This window comes from Uloborus diversus, chromosome 10 (assembly GCF_026930045.1).
Source record: "Uloborus diversus isolate 005 chromosome 10, Udiv.v.3.1, whole genome shotgun sequence".
NCBI classification, from domain to species: domain Eukaryota; kingdom Metazoa; phylum Arthropoda; class Arachnida; order Araneae; family Uloboridae; genus Uloborus; species Uloborus diversus.
Genome location: NC_072740.1, coordinates 88,356,833 through 88,371,317, shown reverse-complemented (window position 1 = coordinate 88,371,317; position 14,485 = coordinate 88,356,833).

The window sequence follows — 14,485 nt, the reverse complement described above, 5'->3', positions numbered from 1 at the left end:
AGGTTTTCCACCTCCAGCTCAGTCACTCCTATGCCGGGCTGATGAGTGCTAACAAGCACGAAACTGCAGTCCTCGGCTGGAATTGACTGAGCTGGCGGTGTATTTCACGTAATTCTACCTTAGCCTTGGCTTTAGGACGGTAACTTACTGAATATGAATATCTGTTTCAGCGTGTTAAGATTCACTGATTCAATGCTAAATAATAATAATAATAATAATAATTTCAAGTGTGTACCAGTGCTTGGATATGCAAAACATAGTTCGGAATTAAACTAGAAATTCAATTTATTTGTAGAGGCGGCAAATTGCTCGATTTTTAAATCATTTGAAAATATTAATATCTGTTTCAGCGCCATTAGATGCACTGCTCTAACGTTACTAAAAATATAATCTAAAGTGTGTATCAGAGCTTGGATATGCAAAAGCCAGTTTCGAATGTAACTAGAATCTCCCTTTAATTCTAAACATTTTACTATTATTTTTATTTCATTAAAATATTATTATTTTATATCAGAATTATTATTATGCAATTGGGGGGGGGGGGGGCACTTTTCAATATCGCCTAGTGCTGCAGAACTACTAGAACCGGCCCTGTCCGTACCTCCCTGCCTTAAATCCAGTAGCCTCGATCCTTGGCTTCGGATTCCCGCGTGGCAGAAGTAGCAACAACATCATGCTAGACTTCTATTTTCGTTAGTCCGAGATGAATATTTCCAATTACAAAATTATGGTCAAAATAAGGTGCAGAGTTGAGATATTAAAAGTTGGAAGCGAAAAATAAAATATTGAAAAAATAAAAAGTCTAACTTTTTATACGGACCCTACGTCACACAATTTAAATTTAGGGAAATAATCTCCATTGAAAAGTAATGGAGATTATGTCCAAAACAACACATTTGAAATATTTGTGACCAACACTTAAGGAGATATTGGAGTGCAATATTTTAAGGGATCGTGCAGGAGATGACCTCGGAACTTATCGCCCTTTCAGAGGAATGACAGGTTGTCGAAGCAAAAAAACAAAATATTAATATTTTTCATTGCTATTGAAGAATAAAAGCAAATGTCATGCTATGATACGTAATAATACACTACAAAAGCTCGTACACTTTGAGAAACGCACTCTATGAGCGCATATTATTTTAAACCCTTGTTGGACGCTATATTTCTCCCCAAAATGTGTTATTGACTGTGAATTTAAATTGGTGTAATTAATAAAACGCTGCGTTTTATATCTCGGTGAATATTAGTCGCACTAATGTCAAACCTTTTGTGTTGGAGTTATTTTTCAATGAAAATTATTTCCCTAAGCATAAGTTAATGGACCTAGGGTCCATATGAGAAGTTAAATTTCACATGTTTTCACCAATTTTCTTTTTTGCTTCCAACTTTCAATATCGTAATTCGGCACTTTATTTTAATCATTCTTGCAATTGGAAGTATACTTCTAAGCAGTGCCGGATTTAGGAAGTTTTCGGGGTGGGGCAAAACTTCAAAATGCCGTTCTCCCCCCACACATCCATCTTGCTGTTAATTTTTCTATCAAGTTGTATTTTAGTATTTTTAATAAACTATAAAGTAAGAAAGAATTTGATTAAAAATTCCCTTTATACTAAGCATGTCAGTATGTATTTTTTTTTGTTAGAACGGAGATATACTGTAACACAAATCGCAATTAAAAACCCTCTCCCCTTTTCTCCGAAAATAAGTTCAGTATTCAGAAACGGGAGCTTTCTTCTAATTTTGCCAATTAGTCCAGGATCTGACTGCACACGTGTAAGAAAATTTGAGTAGGGATATTTTTTTTTCAAAAATGTTGAATTGGTGTCCCAGAGTGTACTTTGGACTTGGTTGGACGTCTTCCACTGGTATATTTTCCTGCTATGACATCAGCATAGATGGCGGTCGGTAGCTCTCATAAATGCTCAACACTTCTGAAGAAAGTTTGAGCAGGGAGAATGTTTTAACACAAAAGCTTAATAGGTGTCCTGTAAAGTATTTTGATGTTTAGGTGGTCATCTGCCATCTGGTACGTTTTCCAGACTGACGTCATCATAGATGGCGGCAGTCTGCTCTCATAAATGCCCGTATCTATATTAATAGTTAACCGATTTGATCAAAAAGGTGGTCAGTACGTTGCAATTAGTGTTTTTAAGGTGGACTGCGATGCGTTTTAACTATTGCTATAAATGAATAAATATTTATTTACTTTTTGTATAACACTTATTCCTTTATAAATAGAAAAAAGAACGCAGATATTAAATGCTTTGAAACATGTTCAAAGCTTAGTTAAAAAGTACGGTAAGTAAAAATCTAATATAATCTAAAAAGTATATATTATAAGTTTTGTTGCAAGTTGGTTGTAAACCTTTGCTACCACACTTGTAGAAAGAGCAACAGGTTTCTTCATTTGCTCTACAAGTTCAGGAGGAGTTGGCACATTTGAAGCAATTACATACTGCAATAAAATCCGTTGTAAATGTCTATAAGTTCTTTTGGGGCCCAAATATTTTTTACCGTTGAAAAAGCAAATCCGTCTGGCAGTGGCGCAACCAGAAAATAATTTTAAGAGGGCACACTTAAAATGCTCCGTATCTGATGGAGGATCCGGGGGCTCTCCCCCGGAGAAATTTTTGAAACTGTAGTCTGAAATTGTAGTAACACAGGTTTAAAGTGTCTGGTGGTGTTACGGAGAGGAATATTTCGTGAGGACTTCGGTTTCTAAAAATTTCCTCAGAAGTCTTAAAAACGCTACTATACGCGATATTTATTGACGTTAGGGTAAGGGAAAGGGACTTTGCCGCTATTTCCCATCGATTTTCTTTTTTTTTTTTTTTTTTTTTTGAAAATTAGAGTGAAATCGATCACCCCTCTCCCAATTGTTTGAAATTGAAGTTCCAAAACACAGTTACCGACAAACTTTGACGATGTTAGAGAAAGGAGTGCTCTGAGGCTCTCCCCAAAAAACATTTCGACATAGAAGCCCTAAAAGACAAAGTTTTTAGTAATAATGGGAGGAGGGGTTTAAAGCTCTCCCCCTTCTTTCTTTATTGTGAATTGTAGTTTTTTCATTTTCAGATTTGACACTAGAGCGTTAGCTCATTCTATTTTAAGGGGACTGCGTGTTAAGCGCCTCAGTCAATTGTCGTTTTAAAAAATCCAATTTTTAACGAATTGGATGGTATTAGAGAAAAGAAGTTCGAGGGCATTGTTCGGAATTTTTCCGAAATTGAAGTACTACAAACGTGACTGTAGACCACATTTGGTAACGTTTGAGGCTCGGCAGTTTTTCAAAGCTGTAAACTTTTAAAGCAGTCTTAAACGATTTTTGACGTTGTTTGATGGCGAGTTTCCCTGGAAATTTGTAAAATTGAAGCCCTCGAATAGTTTTGGCTTGTGGCGGGGGTTTCCAAAGCGTTGCATTTTGAAGACTTTAGATTTTCTCCCAACATTCTATGTTTTTTCCTATTAAAATTACTTCGTTTTCCCCAAGTGCGTTCGTTTCTTCTCTTTAACAATATGGAATGTTTTTGAAAATTAATATACTCGGCCTTCTGGGGAGGGACAGGCCCCGTCCCGTGCCCTCCCCCTGGTTGCACCACTGTCACATGGGTCTAGGCCAACAGCCCAATTGTCAGTAAAATGTCGTTGAAGGATTGTGTTAAAATAATATCTTAACATATGATCTTTGGCATTTATGATAGTATGCAGGAATTTCTCAATGTCAATGTAGTTAGTCTGATTCAGCTATACTGCCGTGTGCAGGTAAAGGGCAGTAACTGCAAATTTTTCATTTTTCATTTTTTTGCATTTTTGTCACCTATTGTACGTTAACTTTATTGTTTAAGCTCGCTTATTTGGTTTCATCTGAAAAAAAGGAGCGAAAAAGAAGTCTAATTCCAACATTTTCCTATTGTTAGTATTGAATCCAAAACGCGTTTCTTCAAATAACTCGAAAACTCACATCTGCAGATACTGCCGTTTACCTGCACACGGCAGTATAATTCTAAGTTAATCTAAACATTTACAGAACGACCTTCTTCGAAATACCTGAACTGTATTCTTCTGCTAATTTAATGCTTTGTTCTGTGTAATACCGGTCAGGTGTAACACCAAACTCTCCAAACACTTGTATTTTATAGTTGCACAATAAAGACTACAGAACCAAGTTAGCAGTATTTTTTTTCTTCTTTTAATTTGGGGACAAGATCGTTTCCCTCCTTTTGCGCCTGCGACGGAGGGCCATATGTTTACTCGCTGGTGCTTGTAAATGCCTCTGGCAAAATTTGCAGGCTCATTCCCCCCCCCCCCCAGTTCTAAGAAAAGGATCAGTTAGAATATTTGTAAAGGAAAAACTATTGTTGTAAGGTTTTATAACAAGAAGAACAAGTTTATTAGTTCATTTAATCGTAAAATGTGCCGCCCCCTGAAATAAACCGCCATTGGTGGTAGCACGGTGCCTACACCAGGAGCCAGTTGTTGATCTACGAGGAAGCAATTAATATTCAGCAATTTATTACTTGATTCATTATACGGGCTTAGAGACGAAACTATTTAGGTGACTAGTACGCGTGTTCTAGTTCAGTCTCACTAAAAGTGCTTACTTATCCCGCTCTTTAATGCCTAAAATTGCCTGTGAAAAGAGTCACTTACTGCTCGTTGCCTCGTTTTATCGACCTCTTTTGAAAAATATGCCACTGTTTTTAAAAATAAATGACTCTGTTAATCAATTTCAACTGTCAGTCAAATACACGAGAATGCATAAAATCTCACCCATACGATTTTTATCTTATCTGTTAAGTTTTTTTAGTGAGTAACTCCTTACTTTTTCAGTTTGATTAACTATTGCATTATTCTTTTCTTTCTTTCTAGTTTCATATTTTAAATGTTTAATATATCTTGTATTTTCTGAATTTTTTAAGAATAAGCCTATTTTTCCTGCCGGAAGCACCCGGCTGTAGACTAGGTCCCCCAAGAGAGCGTCAATGTCGCAAAGTTGTTTTCTAATCTACTCGAACTTAGCTTGCGGCTAGGTTCGAATAGATTAGAATACAACTTCGCGACATTTTTACATCGCAACCGATCACGTGAGCGAAAATCTCGATCTCGCAAGCTGACGAGCTTGGAATGACCGCCCAGGTTTGTGCAAAAAGCCGAAGACGCACAGGTTCGAGGGCGCAAGAAAAAAAAAAAACCTCAGGCGCGCATGTTTGGGGGCAGAAAAAAGGAAACAAAGGCAAAAAGAGGTTCAAAGGTGCAAAAAAAAAAAAGAAAAAAAAAGGAAGCCATAAGGGTGCACAGAAGGGGGGAGGGGCACACCAGCCCGCGGGCTGTTTGGACAGTTCGCCAATGAGAGCACCCAGGACCTTTTGCCACCCCCACCTGAAATTGCCTCCCAGGGCAAGAACCCCGGCTTGTCCCCCAGTAGATTCGGCTCTGCTTCTAAGACTAACGGTTACAAAAATAGAGGTCTTAGAGGTTAAACGGGGACACGATGTATATATAGATTTATTATTAGTTTAGTATTTTTTTCGTTAATATGGTCGCCTCAGAGCAACAGTAAGACATCTAATCCCAGAAATAACAATAAGATATCTCACTGTTGTACTGAAGCAACTATATGATCCTTAGAAGCTGGTTAATAGATGGCAGCACGTGTAGTATAACTCAAAATTAAAATAGGTAAGATAAACGTACCAGTAGTGACGGTTGTGGATATCAGTGCTTCAGTAGTGGCCAATTCAAGGTTTAAAATGCACTAGTAGTAGTCACAGTGAAGTGTACTTTTAAACTGTGGGTCTACAATATTAATAACCTCTCTTGAAACTCAATGAGCGTTTTTCCGCCCAACTTTTCCTTCATCGTCCGTTTTCAAAATATGCCAGATTTTCAATTTGTTCTATTTTTATCCATTTTTTCCCGAAACTCAAATTTGATCTAGAAGTGGCTACTCCAAAATCTGAAAATTTCAGTAATGGCCATATAATATTCTCCCTTCCGAAGAAATTACATTACTTACTTTAAATTCAAAACTCTTATGAATAAAGTTGGTTCAATATGATAGTTACAATAAGTCAGTGGCGTAGCGTGGGGGGGGGGGGGGGCAAGAGAGCACTCGCCCCGGGCGGCACTTTGCTAGAGGCGGCAAATTCTGTAACACTTCATTAACATCGAAAATGGTTTCTTTTTAAATCAAGACGGCGCTTTCCTAGGGATGTATCACTAAATCAACATCAAAATGTTCTTTTTTACTCTTCGGTTCTAAACTTGTCTCAGGAAATTTTTCTCGTTGAGGCACGAGTACGAATTATCGGACGCGGACGCGGACCATTATCACTGACGCTGACACAGAAAAACGAGAAGAGAGAGGACAATCTCGTTGGAGAGGATTATAAATCACAAAGATCGACAAGCAGGCAGGGGCGGACTGCGGGTCTCCAAAGAGGGCCGCCAACCTTAACTACCAAAGGGCACGAAAGAACTGAGGTTCAAGGGCGCAAAGGTTTTAAAGGTGCAAAAACTAACGAAAGCGCACAGGTTTGAGGACGTGAAAAAACGACGGCACACAAAGGGAGTCAAAAATAAATAGATAAAGTAAACAAAGTCGCACCGGTTTGAGGGAGCCAAAAAAAAAAAAAAAAAAAACGAAGACACACAGAGGACGTTTGAGGGCGGATCGGCCCGCAGGCCAGTCCGCCCCTGTAAACAGTCACTGCCTTAATTAACGTGATTGCGCATCCACGTGTTACCCTTGACGAGATTAAAAAGCCTTATGCGCCCTCTTTTTTTTTTTCTGCGCCCTTGCTCTTAAGCTCCTTTTTAGTTATTTATTTATTTATTTATTCTGCGCTCTCAAACCTGAGCGTTTTTTTCCCCCCACCCTCGAACCTTTTTTTTTTTTCATTTATTTAATTTGTTCCATTGAACGTGTGCGCCTTCAGTTTTTTTCTTCCTTTTTTATTTATTTTTTTGCGCCCTCACCTCGAACCTGTGCCCCTGTTTCTTTTTGCGCCCTCAAACCTGTACGCCTTCGGGTTTTTTTTTCTCTCTCTCTCTCTCTCTTTTTTTTTTTTTTTTTTGCGACATCAAGTTGTGACATCACGATAGGGCGTTCCCAATTGTTATGACGTCATGCCTGGATTTCGATTTGCTTCTTTTGTTTGGCTATTGCTAACGGTAGCGCTTGCTTTTTTCGAAACTTTTTTTTCATTTGGAATTCTTTCTTTTTTCAATCAGATTAGGAAATGAGCGGGGAGGTTAAAATAAATAGAGAAAAAAATTAGAGACAGATCGTATTGGCAATTTCGACGTAAACAGGTGAATGACACTAAACGCAACTAGAAACAGGGATAGAAAAAACGGAAAAGATAGATACAGATTAATTAATACCGCTGCCAAACTTATTTAAACAGCCGCCGTAGGTGGCGAACTTTTCATAACAATAAGAGGGCTACTTTTTGCACACTACGGGGAACAAGGAGAGAGTTTTTTTGAACTATTTAATTAAAAGAATAAAGCGTACAGTTTTTTGAAAACTACAGGTATAGATTGTTTAATACCGCCGTCAAATTTATTTAAAAAGCCGCCGAAGGCGTCAATCTTGGCATAAAAAGCCGAATGATAATATTGATATAAAGAGATATAGATTCATTTATACCATCGCCAAATTCACTCAAGCATCGCCAAATTCACTTTCTCTCCGCCGAAGGCGGCTAACTTGGCGTACAAAGGCGAAATTCAAGCAGTCACCGGAGGCGGCAGACTTGGGGTACAAAGGCGAACCAGCTGGTCGCCGCAGGCGGCTAGTTTATTCCTATTTATTTTTAGTATTATGTTTTTTGGACATGGGGCTCATAGAAGTGAAGCCGATACTTGGGTTTTACATCAAAAAGTAAATGATTGTACACCAAAAAGTACAATCGAAAACAAACTGGTGAAAAAAAGAAAAAACGTTCGTTTTGATGATTTTCAAAAAATATTTTAGGGAAGAGTATCACCCTGAGAGAGAGCCCCTCCTTGCTACAAATACTCATCTTTTTAAACTTTCTTTTCTCTAGTCCCACAGAAAAATGCTGGCGATTAATTTTTCATTCCAAATAAAAATATTGGCTTAGAAAATATTGGGAGGGGGAGAAGGTTTATCTTCAGAACTCCAAAACGGGGTGGGTAATCCAGATCCAGATCCCCAGATCCGGACCTGCATATTTGGATTCAGGGGGTCATTTTAAAAAACGACATTTTATACAACATTTCACAAAAACGACAGATACAATAGATATTGATAGTGTTGTCAAAGAATTTCCGTTGATGAAAAGTAGAAAAAAAATTAGGTTAAGAAGAAGAAATCTTTTCAAGTATAAAATAATGTATCGATCAGGTAATTTATAATCGTATTATTTTCTTCTTCTTCCTTTCAATAAAAGGTTTAAGAAATACTACCAGTATACAGTTTTAGATCATGTTTTAAATGTTTTTATGTAGGGAAAAAATTATTACTCATAATGCAATAATTTTTGAAAAATATTTTATAGAATTTTTCGATAAACAGTATTTCTTGTTGAAGTAAGAGTATAATGTATTAAAATGTAAAATATGTTTCAGGTAATAAAATCTTGTTTTCTTTTTGTAATATATTAAACATGTCGTTTTTTTTTGTTGTGTGTGTGAGGGAAGGGCGAAGGGGGCATATAGTAGGACAATGTAAGAGGGGCGGCCAATTTGGTGCCTGCCTCGGGCGGCAGAAACCTACGCTACGCCGCTGCAATAAGTACCAATATATTAAACTCATTGTTATTGTTCATTTCCTTCTTCAAAGGGTATAAGTAACCTTGAAGTGGCCACTTCTGAAGCACTGGCTACTACTAGTGTGTTTACCCTCTTTGGATTTAACTAATCGTAAACTGTGCATGGAACAAGCACACCCACCAACATACATTCATATATATATATATATATATATATATATATATATATATATACAGTGGTGGACAAAATTATAGACTCAATTTTTGTTTATTTTGTTCCAATTACAACATGACTCAGTTTAAATTATTTTCATTGAAGTAAAGATGAATAGTTGAAGAAATAGTTCTAAAATTAGTACATCTTATCAATTAAATTAAAAAATTCATAAAATTAGAAAATTTGCAAATTTAATATTTTATCATTACGTGAAACCTGGACAAAAGTATAAACTCAAAGGTAAAAAATCCAGGATTACGAGAAAGTTTTGTTCGAAAATGTTAATTTAACTCCATACAATGAATAAACGTTGCCATCAGTGATTGCTAAAAGTTTTGTTTTTGGAAATTTATGAGAAACATATAAATGCATCGCTGGAGAAAATTACAAACTCATTTTTTTTTTCATTTTTTCAATCATAATTTAATTCAGTTAAAAATTTTTTTGTTCCAGTAAAGATAAAGAACTCTCTCAGCATGGTAAAGCAGGATTGGCATTTTTTAATGGAAGGTAGAACGCTGAAGATTACCAATCAATACTCGAAGATCATCTCTTACCTTTTGCTCATCTGATTCCTGGAGGTAAGTGATTATTTCAACAAGATAACGCGAGTGTACACACAGCGAAAAGTACAAAAGAATGGTTCAAGCGCTCAGGTATCAAAGTTATGAAATGGCCAGTTCGTAGTCCGGATCTTAATCCCATTGAAAATCTTTGGGAGACCACGATTCGCAAAGTTTATCATGATCGACACCAGTACCAAACCACTGAGGAATTAAAAAGGGCAATACTTTCAGCATGGAACCATATGCCACTGCAGCTGTTAGAAACTCTTGTAAAATCTACATGCCCAGCGGCATATTCGAGGTAATTCAGAAAACTGGGGGCCCAACTCGTTTTTAAAAGTTTGTAGTTTACACTAATTGCTAGATTTAATGCAGTGTTAATTTTTAAAACATTTCAAATATTGATTTTTTTTTTTTTCAATTTATCCATGTTAATAGCAAAATTACGTTTTCCTAAATCTATGCTTTTGTTTTACTGAAGTAATTGCAAATGTAACTTAATTAAACTCAAAAAAAATTTAAATTTTTTCAGCTTATAATTGTGTTTATGTAGTATTGTAAGTTTAATTTTGTAATTCAGCATTGGTTCATTTTTGGATATTAAATGATTAAGTATTTGAATAAAATTCTACCAAACTTCAGAGTTTCTTACTTTTGAGTTGATACTTTTGTCCAGGTTTCAAGTATTATAAAGGTATTAAACTTGAGATTTTTTGAATTAAATTATTTATTTTATAAAGTTTATGAGTTATACTGAATTTAGGACTATTTAGTCAGTTATTTATCTTTACTGGAACAAAAAGTTTTTTAACTGAGTTAAATTATGATTGAAAAAATGAAAAAAAAAATGAGTTTATAATTTTGTCCAGCAGTGCATTTATACGTTTCTCATTAATTTCCAAAAACAAAACTTTTAGCAATCACTGATGTCAACATTTATTCTTTCTATGGCGTTAAATTAACATTTTGGAAGGAAACCTTCTCGTAATCCTGGATTTTTTACCTCTGAGTTTATACTTTTGTCCAGGTTTCACATAATGATAAAATATTAAATTTGCAAATTTTCTAATTTTATGAATTTTTTAATTTAATTGATAAGAGGTACTAATTTTAGAACTATTTCTTCAACTATTCATCTTTACGTAAAATACACCGCCAGCTCAGTCATTTCCAGCCGAGGACTGCAGTTTCGTGCTTATTAGCACTCATCAGCCCGGCATAGGAAAGTGACTGAGCTGGAGATGGAAAACCTCTTAAGGAAGCCAAGAGTGCGAAACAAACTGGTAGCTAATATAGAATTAGCAGACCAGACGAGTGACCGAAGCAATGGTTCGGTTCAACTCGAAGATTGAACGCGAGGCAAGGTAAATTCAGTAAATTAACGCCCATTAGCCAGGGCTAAAGCAGAAATACGTGAAATACACCGCCAGCTCAGTCATTTCCAGCCGAGGACTGCAGTTTCGTGCTTATTAGCACTCATCAGCCCAGCATAGGAAAGTGACTGAGCTGGAGATGGAAAACCTCTTAAGGAAGCCAAGAGTGCGAAACAAACTGGTAGCTAATATAGAATTAGCAGACCAGACGAGTGACCGAAGCAATGGTTCGGTTCAACTCGAAGATTGAACACAAGGCAAGGTAAATTCAGTAAATTACCGCCTTCCTATACCGGGCTGGTGAGTGCTAATAAGCACGAAACTGCAGTCCTCGGCTGGAAATGACTGAGCTGGCGGTGTATTTCACGTATTTCTGCTTTAGCCCTGGCTAATGGGCGGTAATTTACTGAATTTATTCATCTTTACTTCAATGAAAATAATTTAAACTGAATCATGTTGTAATTGAAACAAAAGAAAAAAAACCGAGTCTATAATTTTGTCCACCACTGTATATATATACATATACAGGGTGTTCCGTTTTAACCTGCAAGACCTCTATTTTCGAAACCGTTAATCCTAGATGCATACTTCCAATTGCAACAATGTTCAAAATCAGATGCAGAGTTAAAATATTGAAAGTTTGAAGCGAAAGTAAAAATAAATAAAAAAATACAAAATTTAACTTTTTATGCGAGCCCTAGGTCCCCTAACTTATATTGAGAGAAATAATCGCCACTGAAAACTATTACTGACACAAAAAACGTGACATTTGTGCCAGCAAAACTCAAGAAGATATTCCAGTTCAAAGTTTTAATGGACCATGTAGAAAATGAGATTGAAACTTATCGTCTTTTCAGAAGTATGGCAGGTTGTCGAAGCAAAAAAACAAAGTATTTACATTTTTCATTGGTATTCAAAAATAAATGCAAATCTGATGCCATGATACTGCAAAACCTCAATCAATTTGAAAAAACACACTGTATGCGCACATATAATTTTAAACCCTTGTTTTAACTGCTACATTTTCCTCTATAAGATGTTATTGACGGCAAGTGTAAAGTGGTGTAAATCACAAAACGCTGCGTTTCGTATCTCGGTAAATATTTGTCGTTCTCATGTCAACCTTTTTGTGTTGGAATTGTTTTTCAATGGAGATTACTTCCTTGAGTATAAGTTAGGGGACCTAGGGCCCGTATAAAAAGTTAAATTCTGTATTTTTTGACTCATTTTCATTTTTGTTTCAAACTTTCAATATCTTAACCCAACATCTGATTTTGAACATTTTTGCAATTCGAAGGCATCTAGGACTAACTGTTGCAAAATATTCTGTACTGCTAAAAGTGTTTTGTAGGTGTCCCTTTTAATTAATTAAACTTGATTTTTAAAAGCTAGGGGTTGAAAGTGCACCCTCTTGCACCCCCGCCGGCATTAATGGATAAAGGTATGAGATTGGTATGTTTCATGATATACTTTATAATTTCAGCATTTTATAGTTTGTCCATTGTTCAAATAGAATTTATGGTTAAAAAAAATCAAATTAATACATTTTTAATCAAAAATATTTTTTCTTTCAAAAGCCGGGAGGGGGGAGGGGGGGGGGTTTCAAATGCACCCACTTGCACCCTCTGTAGGTGCCACTGACCTTGTCTCACTCTATCACATTAAACAATCCCGAAGTTTTAAATTTAAAGTTTAACTTTCAACATCACGAAAACTTCCACAATTTAAAGCAGATTTCAACTTCAATAAACAGACTTCGGTTTCAAGTGTTGGGGAGAAGTGGGTATAGTGAGACAGGGAGAACAGTGAGACAACAGCAATGTATTTTCTGTCTGGATATTTCCAGCCTGGTAAAACTTTTGAAAAGTCAGGTCGTCATACTGTGAACAACATTATAGAAAAAAGTTTGCTTTCAAGTAAGAGAAATAACTCTGTCGTTACAGTTTGAACCCATCGAAGTAAAATCATCTCTATTGTTTGTTGCAATCTTTCTAAACTGTTAGATAAACGTTACTGACAGGTGTTATTAATCTTATATTAGCTTATTAACTGGCGTTCATTTTAGCAGTAGAATGATTCTGTTCATTTTCTTTGTCTAAGAATGGCAGTCATTGAGTTTATATTTCGCAATGAGGGAACAGAGGGACAGGAACAGTGATATACCATTAATTTGTTGCTTACTGCTCCCATGGCAGTTTTATACTAAAAATGGAAAAATTATGCATTGAATTACCCTTAATTACAACTACCCTGTTGATGCAAATAATAATAAAATAAGTCTGAAAGCCCTTTATCATCAAAATAAGGATTCTTGAACAAAATTATGACTTTTATTGCTACTCAATGTCTCATAAATACAGTCAAACCTCGTTAACACGAACTCGACGGGGATGCCAAAATATTTCGTGTTAACCGAATTTCGCGTTAACCGATTTCTACGTTTACCGGATTTTGTGTAAGCAGACAAGTTTTTTTGAAGAAACAAAAGTAAGTCAAAACAGACAGTGGGCTATTCGGGGCATTGTGCATTTTAAAACACCTGATTTTTCCTTGATCGCAAGACTAAATTTTCGTTGCAGAGTTGGTGGGTAAAAAAACACAATTTATCGCTTTTAGACCTTAAACCTCTGCATGGACAGAACAGGTGTCCAGAATTAGACAAATTTTTCTTTTTTCACGATGAAATTTTAAATCTAGGTTTATCAGCCACTTGGTTAAGATTTCGCTGTTCATCCAAGCTTTTTTACTGCTAAAGTTCGTACTTTCTTGTAGCAACGAGATTTTCACGATTTTCCTACAACAGGGAGAGAAATTTTCCCGCTGCCATCCATGTCGCTTGAGGCCATGTGCAGATCTTTCAACAATCGAAAGTAATTTCACATAAAAAGATAGGGATTTAATTTTTTTCTTTTCCCTTTTTTATTCAAGACCTTAAAGTTTTCTTCGTCTTATCCGGGATTTCGTCTAAATCCTCTTCGTGTTAAGCGATTGATTTAACACTAATTTGTAGCTTTATCTGACGGGGAGTGGCATTTGTTTCGCAATAAGCGAAATTTCGCGTTAAGCGATTTCGTATTAACGGGGTTTGACTGTTTCCATTTCGTACTTATTCTATTTATTCATTTTTGTTTGAATGCAATATGCTAAATATAATAATATTTTCTACATTTCATAACTTCAACATTCCTAGAAAAAAGGAAGTCAGATAAGATAGTTTAGAGATTTTCTAAAACAGACAGGAAAGAAGCTGTTCTACTAGTGATAGACAAAGGGTACAGTGAAAGCATTCCATCCTTATCAAATGTTACAACACATGATGACACTTTAGGTCATTTTACCAATCCCAGAATCATCTAAATTCTAAATCATTCCATCTCAGTCCCAAACACTCAGTCCAAATGCGTGGTAAATGTCACCAGTGTGTGTCAAAAGGACATGAAATTTACCTTGCCAAAGGTACTAGCTGATAGTAAACCCAACGACAACAATCATATTTTTCCAGGTACATTCAGATTTTTTCAAAGTTCGCTAATTCAAAAAAAATATGTGTCTCACTGTTCTCACCTATCAGGGGAACAGTGAAAC